This window comes from Oncorhynchus tshawytscha, unplaced genomic scaffold (genome assembly GCF_018296145.1).
Source record: "Oncorhynchus tshawytscha isolate Ot180627B unplaced genomic scaffold, Otsh_v2.0 Un_contig_13017_pilon_pilon, whole genome shotgun sequence".
Taxonomy (NCBI): domain Eukaryota; kingdom Metazoa; phylum Chordata; class Actinopteri; order Salmoniformes; family Salmonidae; genus Oncorhynchus; species Oncorhynchus tshawytscha.
The window spans coordinates 20,306-35,480 of NW_024608736.1; the positions used below are offsets into that span (position 1 = coordinate 20,306).

General features: G+C 49.9%; 1 pseudogene; it reads right to left on the reverse strand.

The window, feature by feature from the left end:
• The window catches only part of LOC121843772, a 41,685-nt pseudogene that overhangs the window by 16,294 nt on the left and 10,216 nt on the right, over positions 1 to 15,175 (reverse strand).

Consider the following 15,175-nt stretch of genomic DNA (forward strand, 5'->3'; position numbering starts at 1 on the left):
CCTATCAGATTAGAGCCATAATGGAGACATCTACCCCCTATCAGATTAGAGCCAAAATGGAGACATCTACCCCCCTATCAGTTTAGAGCCATAATGGAGACATCTACCCCCACTATCAGATTAGAGCCATAATGGAGACATCTACCCCCTATCAGTTTAGAGCCATAATGGAGACATCTACCCCCCACTATCAGATTAGAGCCATAATGGAGACATCTACCCCCCTATCAGTTTAGAGCCATAATGGAGACATCTACCCCCCTATCAGATTAGAGCCATAATGGAGACATCTACCCCCCTATCAGATTAGAGCCATAATGGAGACATCTACCCCCCTATCAGATTAGAGCCATAATGGAGACATCTACCCCCCTATCAGATTAGAGCCATAATGGAGACATCTACCCCCCTATCAGATTAGAGCCATAATGGAGACATCTACCCCCCTATCAGATTAGAGCCATAATGGAGACATCTACCCCCCTATCAGATTAGAGCCAAAATGGAGACATCTACCCCCCTATCAGTTTAGAGCCATAATGGAGACATCTACCCCCCACTATCAGATTAGAGCCATAATGGAGACATCTACCCCCCTATCAGTTTAGAGCCATAATGGAGACATCTACCCCCCTATCAGTTTAGAGCCATAATGGAGACATCTACCCCCTATCAGTTTAGAGCCATAATGGAGACATCTACCCCCCACTATCAGATTAGAGCCATAATGGAGACATCTACCCCCCTATCAGATTAGAGCCAAAATGGAGACATCTACCCCCTATCAGATTAGAGCCAAAATGGAGACATCTACCCCCCTATCAGTTTAGAGCCATAATGGAGACATCTACCCCCTATCAGATTAGAGCCATAATGGAGACATCTACCCCCCACTATCAGATTAGAGCCATAATGGAGACATCTACCCCCACCACTATCAGATTAGAGCCATAATGGAGACATCTACCCCCACTGTCAGATTAGAGCCATAATGGAGACATCTACCCCCCCCCCCTATCAGATTAGAGCCATAATGGAGACATCTACCCCCCACCCTCCCCCTATCAGATTAGAGCCATAATGGAGACATCTACCCCCCACTATCAGATTAGAGCCATAATGGAGACATCTACCCCCCACTATCAGATTAGAGCCATAATGGAGACATCTACCCCCCACTATCAGATTAGAGCCATAATGGAGACATCTACCCCCCACTATCAGATTAGAGCCATAATGGAGACATCCACCCCCCACTATCAGATTAGAGCCATAATGGAGACATCTACCCCCTATCAGATTAGAGCCATAATGGAGACATCTACCCCCCACTATCAGATTAGAGCCATAATGGAGACATCTACCCCCCACTATCAGATTAGAGCCATAATGGAGACATCCACCCCCCACTATCAGATTAGAGCCATAATGGAGACATCTACCCCCCACTATCAGATTAGAGCCATAATGGAGACATCTACCCCCCCACTATCAGATTAGAGCCATAATGGAGACATCTACCCCCTATCAGATTAGAGCCATAATGGAGACATCTACCCCCCTATCAGATTAGAGCCATAATGGAGACATCTACCCCCCTATCAGATTAGAGCCATAATGGAGACATCTACCCCCATCAGATTAGAGCCATAATGGAGACATCTCCCCCCCCACTATCAGATTAGAGCCATAATGGAGACATCTACCCCCCACTATCAGATTAGAGCCATAATGGAGACATCCACCCCCCTATCAGATTAGAGCCATAATGGAGACATCTACCCCCCACTATCAGATTAGAGCCATAATGGAGACATCTACCCCCCCCACTATCAGATTAGAGACATAATGGCGACGACGGCCTACCGGGGAACAGGAGGTTAACTGCCTTGTTCAGGGGCAGGACGACGGCCTACCGGGGAACAGGAGGTTAACTGCCTTGTTCAGGGGCAGGACGACGGCCTACCGGGAACAGGAGGTTAACTGCCTTGTTCAGGGGCAGGACGACGGCCTACCGGGGAACAGGAGGTTAACTGCCTTGTTCAGGGGCAGGACGACGGCCTACCGGGAACAGGAGGTTAACTGCCTTGTTCAGGGGCAGGACGACGGCCTACCGGGGAACAGGAGGTTAACTGCCTTGTTCAGGGGCAGGACGACGGCCTACCGGGTAACAGGAGGTTAACTGCCTTGTTCAGGGGCAGAACGACGGCCTACCGGGGAACAGGAGGTTAACTGCCTTGTTCAGGGGCAGAACGACGGCCTACCGGGGAACAGGAGGTTAACTGCCTTGTTCAGGGGCAGGACGACGGCCTACCGGGGAACAGGAGGTTAACTGCCTTGTTCAGGGGCAGGACGACGGCCTACCGGGGAACAGTGGGTTAACTGCCTTGTTCAGGGGCAGGACGACGGACTAGCCCGGCTAAAACCTGAACGCCGCTGGGCCTACCTGTCCTACGTCCTCCATGAAGAACTCAGAGTAGTCCAGCTGTGGTTTCTCCAGACTCTTGTCCCAACGACGCGTGTGTCCCAATGACGCATTCAGTTCCCCATACTTCTGATCGCCGTTCTCCTACACACACACACACACACACACACACACACACACCACACACACACACAGTAAGGGCTCGGTTTCATTTGAAGCATGTCATTGGCACATTCCCAACAGAGGATGCTGGTGGGTGTAAATCTAAGAGGACTAGCTCCTTTCAATCTAGGAATGAAACCCAATGTTCATACCTCTCTCCCTCATCCACCCCTCCCTCACTCTCCTCCATCCATCCACCCCTCCCTCTCTCTCTCCTCAATCTACCCCTCCCTCTCTTCCAATCTACCCCTCCCCCTTCCAAACCCCCCCCCTCTACTCCATCCACCCCCCTCTCTTCTCCATCCAACCCCACCACCCCTCCCTACCTCAAAACTCTTGTTCTTCTCTTGTGTGACATCACTCATCCCCTTGAGGACCTGTTTAGCCTGGTCGTCTTGACTACTGTCCTTCCTCCTCCTCAGCCTCATCTTCCTCGCCAGGGGGTCCCGTGGGCTGGCCCCTACACACACACAAACACACACAAAATGTATTGAGCGTATCTAAAGCAAGTCAGTGCATTTCTCTGTCTGGTCCACAGACAGGTCTGGATGGACAGATTATCAGTGTGTAGCAGTGGGGGGGGAAATTTCACCTCCCCCAAACCCAGACCCACCTCCCTAGACCCACCTCACCCAGACCCACCTCCCTAGACCCACCTCACCCAGACCCACCTCCCCTAAACCCAGACCCACCTCCCCTAGACCCACCTCACCCACCCAGACCCACCTCCCCTAAACCCAGACCCACCTCACCCAGACCCACCTCACCCTAAACCCAGACCCATCTCCCTAAACCCAGACCCACCTCACCCAGACCCACCTCACCCAGACCCTAAACCCAGACCCATCTCCCCTAAACCCAGACCCATCTCCCCTAAACCCAGACCCACCTCACCCAGACCCACCTCCCCTAAACCCAGACCCACCTCCCCTAAACCCAGACCCACCTCCCTAGACCCACCTCCCCTAGACCCACCTCCCCTAGACCCACCTCCCCTAGACCCACCTCCCCTAGACCCACCTCACCCAGACCCACCTCCCCTAAACCCAGACCCACCTCACCCAGACCCACCTCCCCTAGACCCACCTCCCCTAGACCCACCTACCCTAGACCCACCTACCCTAGACCCACCTCACCCAGACCCACCTCCCCTAGACCCAGACCCACCTCCCTAGACCCACCTCCCCCAGACCCACCTCCCCTAGACCCACCTCACCCAGACCCACCTCCCCTAGACCCACCTCACCCAGACCCACCTCCCCTAGACCCACCTCCCCTAGACCCACCTCACCCTAAACCCAGACCCATCTCCCCTAAACCCAGACCCACCTCCCCCAGACCCACCTCCCCCCAGACCCACCTCCCCCCAGACCCACCTCCCCCCAGACCCACCTCCCCCAGACCCACCTCCCCCCCAGACCCACCTCCCCCCAGACCCACCTCCCCCAGACCCACCTCCCCTAGACCCAGACCCACTTCCCCTAGACCCACCTCCCCTAGACCCACCTCCCCTAGACCCAGACCCACCTCCCCTAGACCCAGACCCACCTTCCCCAGACCCACCTCCCCTAGACCCAGACCCACCTTCCCTAGACCCAGACCCACCTTCCCTAGACCCAGACCCACCTCCCCTAGACCCACCTCCCCCAGACCCACCTCCCCTAAACCCAGACCCACCTCCCCCAGACCCACCCCCCAGACCCACCTCCCCTAAACCCAGACCCACCTCCCCTAAACCCAGACCCACCTCCCCTAAACCCAGACCCACCTCCCCAGGCCCAGACCCACCTCCCCAGGGCCCAGACCCACCTCCCCAGGACCAGGACCCACCTCCCCAGGACCCACCCCTCCCCAGGACCCACCCTCCCCAGGACCCAGACCCACCTCCCCAGGACCCAGACCCATCTCCCCAGGACCCAGACCCATCTCCCCAGGACCCAGACCCATCTCCCCAGGACCCAGACCCATCTCCCCTAAACCCAGACCCATCTCCCCTAAACCCAGACCCATCTCCCCTAAACCCAGACCCATCTCCCCTAGACCCAGACCCACTTCCCCTAGACCCACCCCTCCCCTAGACCCAGACCCACCTCCCCAGAGACCCAGACCCACCTTCCCTAGACCCAGACCCCAGACCCAGACCCACCTTCCCTAGACCCAGACCCACCCAGACCCACCTTCCCTAGACCCAGACCCACCTCCCCCCAGACCCACCTCCCTAGACCCAGACCCACCTCCCCAGGACCCAGACCCACCTCCCCAGGACCCAGACCCACCTCCCCGGACCCAGACCCACCTCCCCGGACCCAGACCCACCTCCCCAGGACCCAGACCCACCTCCCCAGGACCCAGACCCACCTCCCCAGGACCCAGACCCACCTCCCCAGGACCCAGACCCACCTCCCCAGGACCCAGACCCACCTCCCCAGGACCCAGACCCACCTCCCCAGGACCCAGACCCACCTCCCCAGGACCCAGACCCACCTCCCCAGGACCCAGACCCACCTCCCCTGCAGCAGATATTACAGCAGGGGATGCTCCAGCCAGTCTCAGTTGGTTCTGAAGAGAGAAGTCGATGTTGTACCACTCTGCTGTCCTGTCCACCGGCTTGGGAGGCATCACCAGGTTGGGGTTCTCACGTACATCTAGAACCTAGAACACACACAGAGGAGAGACCACTTACAACAGACATCTAGAACATCTAAAACCTAGAACAGAACATCTAGAACATTTTGAACCTAGAACACAGGGTAGAATGTCTAGAACCTAGAACACAGGGCAAAACACCTAGAACAGTTAGAACCTAGAACACAGGGCAGAACATCTAGAATCTAGAACAGAGGACAGTGTGTACCTCTAGGTCGACGAGGAAGTGGATGGCTTCAGGAAGAGTCACCAGACGATTCTTATTCAGAACCAACTTCTTCAGCTTCCCACACCTACACAACAACAAGTTGATCCACTACACAGCAGGTACTGTCCAAAACATCAAAACATGTCACAAAATGGCATCATGAAATACCGGCTGGGAAGCATGCGGACGCCTTAAGTGTGTGTCTACCGACAGAGTCCCTCGGGTATGACGTGAGGTACCTACCTACAGAGTCCCTCGGGTATGACGTGAGGTGCCCACCTACAGAGTCCCTCGGGTATGACGTGAGGTACCCACCTACAGAGTCCCTCGGGTATGACGTGAGGTACCCACCTACAGAGTCCTCGGGTATGACGTGAGGTACCCACCTACAGAGTCCCTCGGGTATGACGTGAGGTACCCACCTACAGAGTCCCTCGGGTATGACGTGAGGTACCCACCTACAGAGTCCCTCGGGTATGACGTGAGGTACCCACCTACAGAGTCCTCGGGTATGACGTGAGGTACCCACCTACAGAGTCCCTCGGGTACTGACGTGAGGTACCCACCTACAGAGTCCCTCGGGTATGACGACGGGTGAGACACCAGAGTCAAACCTCGGGTATGACGTGAGGTACCCACCTACAGAGTCCCTCGGGTATTAGTTCCAGGTTGTTGTTAGCAGCCATGAACTCCTGCAGACTGGATAACTTCCCCACGCCAGACGGAACTCCATCAAAGTCCAGCTTGTTACTGTTCACATAAAGCTTCTTCAACCTCCCCAGCTTACAGATAGCAGACTGGAGAGAGACAGAGACAGGGGTGAGACAAAGGGCGCAGTTTAAGTCCAAACCTGTGACGTCTACGTCAACGAACGAGCAGTGTTGTTGGACCCATCTGCAGCCCCTGAACTCACCCTCAAAGATGAGGTCAGAATGCTGCTCTACCCAGATGAGCTACTGTCACCAACAGATCAGGACAGACAGGTCCAGATGAGCTACTGTCACCAACAGATCCAGGTCTACCCAGATGAGCTACTGTCCCCAACAGATCCAGGTCTACCCAGATGACCTACTGTCACCAACAGATCAGATGACCTACTGTCACCAACAGATCAGATGACCTACTGTCACCAACAGATCCAGGTCTATCCAGATGAGCTACTGTCCCCAACAGATCCAGGTCTACCCAGATGACCTACTGTCACCAACAGATCAGATGACCTACTGTCCCAAACAGATCAGGGTCTCCCCAGATGACCTACTGTCCCAAACAGATCAGGGTCTACCCAGATGAGCTACTGTCACCAACAGATCAGATGACCTACTGTCACCAACAGATCAGATGACCTACTGTCACCAACAGATCAGGTCTATCCAGATGAGCTACTGTCACCAACAGATCAGATGACCTACTGTCCCCAACAGATCCAGGTCTACCCAGATGACCTACTGTCCCCAACAGATCCAGGTCTACCCAGATGACCTACTGTCAGACAACAGATCCAAGTCTACCCAGATGACCTACTGTCCAACAGATCCAGGTCTACCCAGATGACCTACTGTCCAACAGATCCAGGTCTACCCAGATGACCTACTGTCCAACAGATCCAGGTCTACCCAGATGACCTACTGTCCCCAACAGATCCAGGTCTACCCAGATGACCTACTGACCCCAACAGATCCAGGTCTACCCAGATGACCTACTGTCACCAACAGATCCAGGTCTACTGTCCCCAGACAGAGCTACTGTCACCAACAGATCAGATGACCTATTGTCACCAACAGATCAGATGACCTACTGTCAGAGACACCAACAGATCAGGTCTATCCAGATGAGCTACTGTCACCAACAGATCAGATGACCTACTGTCCCCAACAGATCCAGGTCTACCCAGATGACCTACTGTCCCCAGACAGATCCAGGTCTACCCAGATGACCTACTGTCCCCAACAGATCCAAGTCTCCAGATGACCTACTGTCAGACAGACAGATCCAGGTCTACCCAGATGACCTACTGTCCAACAGATCCAGGTCTACCCAGATGACCTACTGTCCCCAACAGATCCAGGTCTACCCAGATGACCTACTGTCCCCAACAGATCCAGGTCTACCCAGATGACCTACTGTCACCAACAGATCCAGGTCTACCCAGATGACCTACTGTCCCCAGACAGATCCAGGTCTACCCAGATGAGCTACTGTCACCAACAGATCCAGGACCAGATGACCTACTGTCCCCAATGTGTTATAACGTTTTGTACAGTAGCTGGGCGTGCATCAGTGGGTTATAATGTGTTATAAAGTTTTGTACAGTAGCTGGGCGTGCATCAGGGGGTTATAATGTGTATTAGGGTGTTATAATGTGTATTAGACAGGTGTTATAAAGTTTTGTACAGTAGCTGGGCGTGCATCAGGGGGTTATAATGTGTTATAAAGTTTTGTACAGTAGCTGGGCGTGCAGTTTTGTACAGTAGCTGGGCGTCAGGGGGTTATAATGACAGTTATAAAGGGTCAATAGGGGTGTTACACGTACCATAGCTAAGTACAAGGGGTTATAGACACAGTTATACAGAGATCAGACAGAGACAGACAGACAGACAGACAGAGACAGACAGACAGACAGACAGACAGACAGACAGACAGACAGACAGACACAGACAGACAGACAGACAGACAGACAGACAGACAGACAGACAGACAGACAGACAGACAGACAGACAGACAGAGACAGACAGACAGACAGACAGACAGACAGACAGAGAGAGACAGACAGAGAGATAGACAGAGAGAGACAGACAGACAGACAGACAGACAGACAGACAGACAGACAGACAGACAGAGAGAGAGACAGACAGACAGACAGACAGACAGAGACACAGACAGACAGAGAGACAGACAGACAGAGAGACAGACAGACAGACAGAGAGAGACAGACAGACAGACAGACAGACAGAGACACAGAGAGAGAGAGACAGACAGACAGACAGAGACACAGACAGAGAGAGACAGACAGAGACAGACAGAGACAGACAGAGACACAGACAGACAGAGAGACAGACAGACAGACAGAGACACAGACAGACAGACAGACAGACAGACAGGCAGACAGACAGACACAGACAGAGACAGACAGAGACACAGACAGACAGACAGACAGACAGACAGATGAGAGAGAGACATGTTCTTACAGGCAGTGATGTGAGTTGGTTCCTGCTGAGGTTGAGTGTCTCTAGCTGAGTCCATTGGTCGATGCAGAGGGAGAGCTCTGAGATCTGATTCGAGGAGAGGTTGAGACGCTTCAGACTGCTCAGCGTATAGAGACACTCAGGAACCCGACTCAGGTCGTTGAAGGACAGGTCCACGTCTAAGGAGAGACCACATAAAGGACATTAATTTCCTGACTTTTGTCTTGGATTGTGTGTGTGTGTGTGTTACCTGCCAGGTGTGTGTGTGTGTGTGTGTGTTACTTGCCAGGTGTGTGTGTGTGTGTGTTACCTGCCAGGGTGTGTGTGTGTGTGTTACCTGCCAGGTGTGTGTGTTACCTGCCAGGTGTGTGTGTGTGTTACCTGCCAGGTGTACCAGTCCCTCCAGACTGGTAGGCATGTTGCTCTGGGTTCTCTGGGTGCTCCTCAGGTGGAGAGTCTGGAGGGCCACCATGGCTGGCAGCTGGCTGCTCACACACAGGAGGACTTAGAAAGCTTCGTACCATAGCTGGGCGTGCATCAGGGGGTTATAATGTGTATTAAGGTGTTATAAACCTTCATATTATAGCTGGGCGTGCATCAGGGGGTTATAATGTGTATTAAGGTGTTATAAACCTTCATATTATAGCTGGGCGTGCATCAGGGGGTTATAATGTGTATTAAGGTGTTATAAACCTTCATATTATAGCTGGGCGTGCATCAGGGGTTATAAACCTTCATATTATAGCTGGGCGTGCATCAGGGGTTATAATGTGTATTAAGGTGTTATAAACCTTCATATTATAGCTGGGCGTGCATCAGGGGGTTATAATGTGTATTAAGGTGTTATAAACCTTCATATTATAGCTGGGTGTGCATCAGGGGGTTATAATGTGTATTAAGGTGTTATAAACCTTCATATTATAGCTGGGTGTGCATCAGGGGTTATAATGTGTATTAAGGTGTTATAAACCTTCATATTATAGCTGGGTGTGCATCAGGGGTTATAAACCTTCATATTATAGCTGGGCGTGCATCAGGGGTTATAATGTGTATTAAGGTGTTATAAACCTTCATATTATAGCTGGGCGTGCATCAGGGGTTATAAACCTTCATATTATAGCTGGGCGTGCATCAGGGGGTTATAAACCTTCATATTATAGCTGGGCGTGCATCAGGGGTTATAAACCTTCATATTATAGCTGGGCGTGCATCAGGGGGTTATAAACCTTCATATTATAGCTGGGCGTGCATCAGGGGGTTATAAACCTTCATATTATAGCTGGACGTGCATCAGGGGTTATAAACCTTCATATTATAGCTGGGCGTGCATCAGGGGGTTATAAACCTTCATATTATAGCTGGGCGTGCATCAGGGGGTTGTGGGTGTTATAAACCTTCATATTATAGCTGGGCGTGCATCAGGGGGTTATAAACCTTCATATAGCTGGGCATGCATCAGGGGGTTATAATGTGTATTAAGGTGTTATAAACCTTCATATTATAGCTGGGCGTGCATCAGGGGGTTATAAACCTTCATGTTATAGCTGGGCGTGCATCAGGGGGTTATAATGTGTATTAAGGTGTTATAAACCTTCATATTATAGCTGGGTGTGCATCAGGGGGTTATAATGTGTATTAAGGTGTTATAAACCTTCATATTAAAGCTGGGCGTGCATCAGGGGGTTATAATGTGTATTAAGGTGTTATAAACCTTCATATTATAGCTGGGCGTGCATCAGGGGTTATAAACCTTCATATTATAGCTGGGCGTGCATCAGGGGGTTATAATGTGTATTAAGGTGTTATAAACCTTCATATTATAGCTGGGCGTGCATCAGGGGGTTATAAACCTTCATATTATAGCTGGGCGTGCATCAGGGGGTTATAATGTGTATTAAGGTGTTATAAACCTTCATATTATAGCTGGGCGTGCATCAGGGGTTATAAACCTTCATATTATAGCTGGGCGTGCATCAGGGGTTATAAACCTTCATATTATAGCTGGGCATGCATCAGGGGGTTATAAACCTTCATATTATAGCTGGGCATGCATCAGGGGGTTATAAACCTTCATATTATAGCTGGGCGTGCATCAGGGGGTTATAATGTGTATTAAGGTGTTATAAACCATATCATAGCTGGGTGTGCATCAAGGGGTTATAAAGTGTATTAAGGTGTTATAAACCTTCATATTATAGCTGAGCGTAGATCAGGGGGTTATAATGTGTGTATTAAGGTGTTATAAACCATATAGCGGGTGTGCAGCAGGGGGTTATAATGTGTATTAAGGTGTTATAATGTGTTATAAAGCTTTGTACAGTAGCTGGGCGTGCCTCAGGGGGTTATATCATGTTATAAAGTCTCGTACCATAGCTAAGTGCAACTCAAGGGGTTATAATGTGTGGTACCGTAGCTGGGCGTGCATTCTTCAGATGGTTATAATGTGTTATAATGCTTGGTACCGTAGCTGGGCGTACATTCTTCAGATGGTTATAATGTGTTATAATGCTTGGTACCATAGCTGGGCGTGCATTCTTCAGATGGTTATAATGTGTTATAATGCTTGGTACCATAGCTGGGCGTACATTCTTCAGATGGTTATAATGTGTTATAATGCTTGGTACCATAGCTGGGCGTGCATTCTTCAGATGGTTATAATGTGTTATAATGTGTGGTACCATAGCTGGGCGTGCATTCTTCAGATGGTTATAATGTGTTATAATGCTTGGTACCATAGCTGGGCGTACATTCTTCAGATGGTTATAATGTGTTATAAAGCTTCGTACCGTAGCTGGGCGTGCATCAGGGGATTGTTGTTCAGGATGAGGGTCTGCAGGTGGACGAGGCGTCTCATCTGAGGGGGAGGCTGTCCAGCTTGTTGTCACTCAGGTCCAGGTACAGCAGGTCAGTCAGGTTGATGAACAACTGGTTAGGGATGGCATCGATGCTGGGAGGAGGAGGGTCGGTATTAGGTTATAAGGCAGGTTGATAAACAACTGGTTAGGGATGGCATCGATGCTGGGAGGAGGAGGGTCGGTATTAGGTTATAAGGCAGGTTGATAAACAACTGGTTAGGGATGGCATCGATGCTGGGAGGAGGAGGAGGAGGGTCGGTATTAGGTTATAAGGCAGGTTGATAAACAACTGGTTAGGGATGGCATCGATGCTGGGAGGAGGAGGGTCGGTATTAGGTTATAAGGCAGGTTGATAAACAACTGGTTAGGGATGGCATCGATGCTGGGAGGAGGAGGAGGAGGAGGAGGGTCGGTATTAGGTTATAAGGCAGGTTGATAAACAACTGGTTAGGGATGGCATTGATGCTCGGAGGAGGAGAATAATCTACGATACAGTGCCTTCGGAAAGTATTCAGACCCTTGACTTTTTCACGTTACAGCCTTATTTTCAAATGAATTCAATTGTTTTTTCCACCTAGTCGATCTACACACAATACCCCATAATGACAAAAGCAAAAACTGGTTTTTATTCATGTTTGCTAATATTTACAAATAAAACACTGAAATATCACATATACATAGGTATTCTGACCCTTTACTCAGTACTTTGTTAAAGCACCTTTGGCAGTGATTACAGCCTCAAGTCTTCTTGGGTATGGTTCTACAAGCTTGGCACACCTGTATTTAGGGATTTTCTCCCATTCTTCTCTGCAGATCCTCTCAAGCTCTGTCAGGTTGGATGGGGAGCAATGCTGCACAGCTATTTTCAGGTCTCTCCAGAGATGTTTGATCGAGTTCAAGTTTGGGCTCTGGCTGGTCCAGTCAAGGACATTCAGAGACTTATCCCGAAGCCACACCTGCGTTGTCTTGGCTGTGTGCTAGGGTCGTTGTCCTGTTGGAAGGTGAACCTTGGAACACTGTCTGAGGTCTGGAGCAGGTTTACATCAAGATCTCTTTGTACTTTGCTCTGTTCATCTTTCCCTCGACCCTGACTAGTCTCCCAGTCCCTGCTGCTGAAAAACATCCCCACAGCATGATGCTGCCACCACCATGCTTCACCGTAGGGATGGTGCCAGGATTTCTCCAGATGTGACGCTTGACATTCAGGCCAAAAAGTTCAATCTTGGTTTCATCAGACCACAGAATCCAGTTGTAGAAACTTCTCAAGTATGATCAACGGAAACAGGAAGCACTTGAGCTTCATTTCCCGTCTCATAGCAAAGAGTCGGAATACTGATGTAAAGAAGGCATTTCAGTTCTTTATTTTTAATAGATTGCAAACAGTTCTAAAAACCTGTATTCACTTTGTCCTTATAGGGTATTGTGATGTCATTATAGGGTGTTGTGATGTCCTTATAGTGCATTGTGATGTCCTTATAGGGCATTGTGATGTCATTATAGGGCATTGTGATGTCATTATAGGGTATTGTGATGTCATTATACGGCATTGTGATGTCATTATAGGGCATTGTGATGTCATTATAGGGTATTGTGATGTCATTATAGGGCATTGTGATGTCATTATAGGGTATTGTGATGTCATTATAGGGTATTGTGATGTCATTATAGGGTATTGTGATGTCATTATAGGGTATTGTGTGTAAGAGACAAAATAATATTTAATTCATTTTAAAATAAGGCCGTAACGTAACAAAATGCGGTAAAAGTCAAGGGGTCTGAATACTTTCAGAAGGCTCTGTATGTATGATATATTTATATCCTGTTATAGCTTAAGTTATAAGGCCTGTTAGTGACCTGTTATAACATATTATAAGAGGTTCTACCTGTTGTGGCTGAGGTTGTTAGTAGAGGTTAGAAGGCCTGTTAGTCACCTGTTATAACATATTATAAGAGGTTCTACCTGTTGTGGCTGAGGTTGTTAGTAGAGGTTATAAGGCCTGTTAGTCACCTGTTATAACATATTATAAGAGGTTCTACCTGTTGTGGCTGAGGTTGTTGTTAGAGGTTAGAGTTTCTACCTGTTGTGGCTGAGGTTGTTATTAGAGGTTATAAGGCCTGTTAGTCACCTGTTATAACATATTATAAGAGGTTCTACCTGTTGTGGCTGAGGTTGTTAGTAGAGGTTATAAGGCATGTATGCCACCTGTTAGAGGTTCTACCTGTTGTGGCTGAGGTTGAGCACCAGCATGTTCTTGGAGTTCTCCAGGTCTCGGGGATCTCAGTCAGCTGGTTGAAGCTCAGGTCCTGAAGAACACAGAATGACATAGAACATCAGTAGAACGCAGAACATCAGTAGAATGTTGAATAACATACAAAACAGATCATGAACAGACTGTTCTATGATTAATGGGCAATTACCACAGACTATCTGGAGAGAGATGGAGACAGAAGGATATCTGGAAAGAAAGAAAGATGGAGAGAGAAGGATATCTCGAAAGAAAGAGAGATGGAGAGAGAAGGATAGAAAGAAAGAAAGATGGAGAGAGAAGGATATCTCACCAGAGATGGAGAGAGAAGGATATCTCGACAGACAGATGGAGACAGACACACAGACAGACAGATCTCCTCACCAGGACTGAGAGGTCGTCCAGCTGAAAGATGTCATCAGGAACTCCAGAGTTCTTCAGGTTGTTGGCCCGGGCAACCACCGCCTTAAAAACATGAAACAAAGTTGACCTTTCCACACCTGAACCCATCTCAGAAAGCGAGAGTGTGTGTGTGTGTGTGTGTGTAGTTACCCTGAGGTTCGGCAGGCTGCACAGTTCTCCATGTAGAGTAGTCAGGCTGTTGTGACTCACAGACAGATGTTCCTGAGGACAGATTGACAGTACAGAGTTCATACACACTGAGGCACACACACACACACACACACACACACACACACACACACACACTGAGGCACACACACATGTAGAGTAGTCAGGCTGTTGTGACTCACAGACAGATGTTCCTGAGGACAGATCGACAGTACAGAGTTCACACACACTGAGGCACACACACACACACACACTGAGGCACACACACACACACACACACACACACACACACACACTGAGGCACACACACACACACACTGAGGCACACACACATGTAGAGTAGTCAGGCTGTTGTGACTCACAGACAGATGTTCCTGAGGACAGATTGACAGTACAGAGTTCATACACACTGAGGCACACACACACACACACACACACTGAGGCACACACACACACACACACACTGAGGCACACACACACACACACTGAGGCACACACACACACACACACACACACTGAGGCACACACACACACTGAGGCACACACACACACTGAGGCACACACACACACTGAGGCACACACACACACACACTGAGGGCACACACACACACTGAGGCACACACACACACACACACACACACACTGAGGCACACACACACAGGCACACACACACTGAGGCACACACACACTGAGGCACACACACACACACACACACACACACACACACACACACACACACACTGAGGCACACACACACTGAGGCACACACACACTGAGGCACACACACACACTGAGGCACACACACACACACACTGAGGCACACACACACACTGAGGCACACACACACTGAGGCACACACACACACTGAGGCACACACA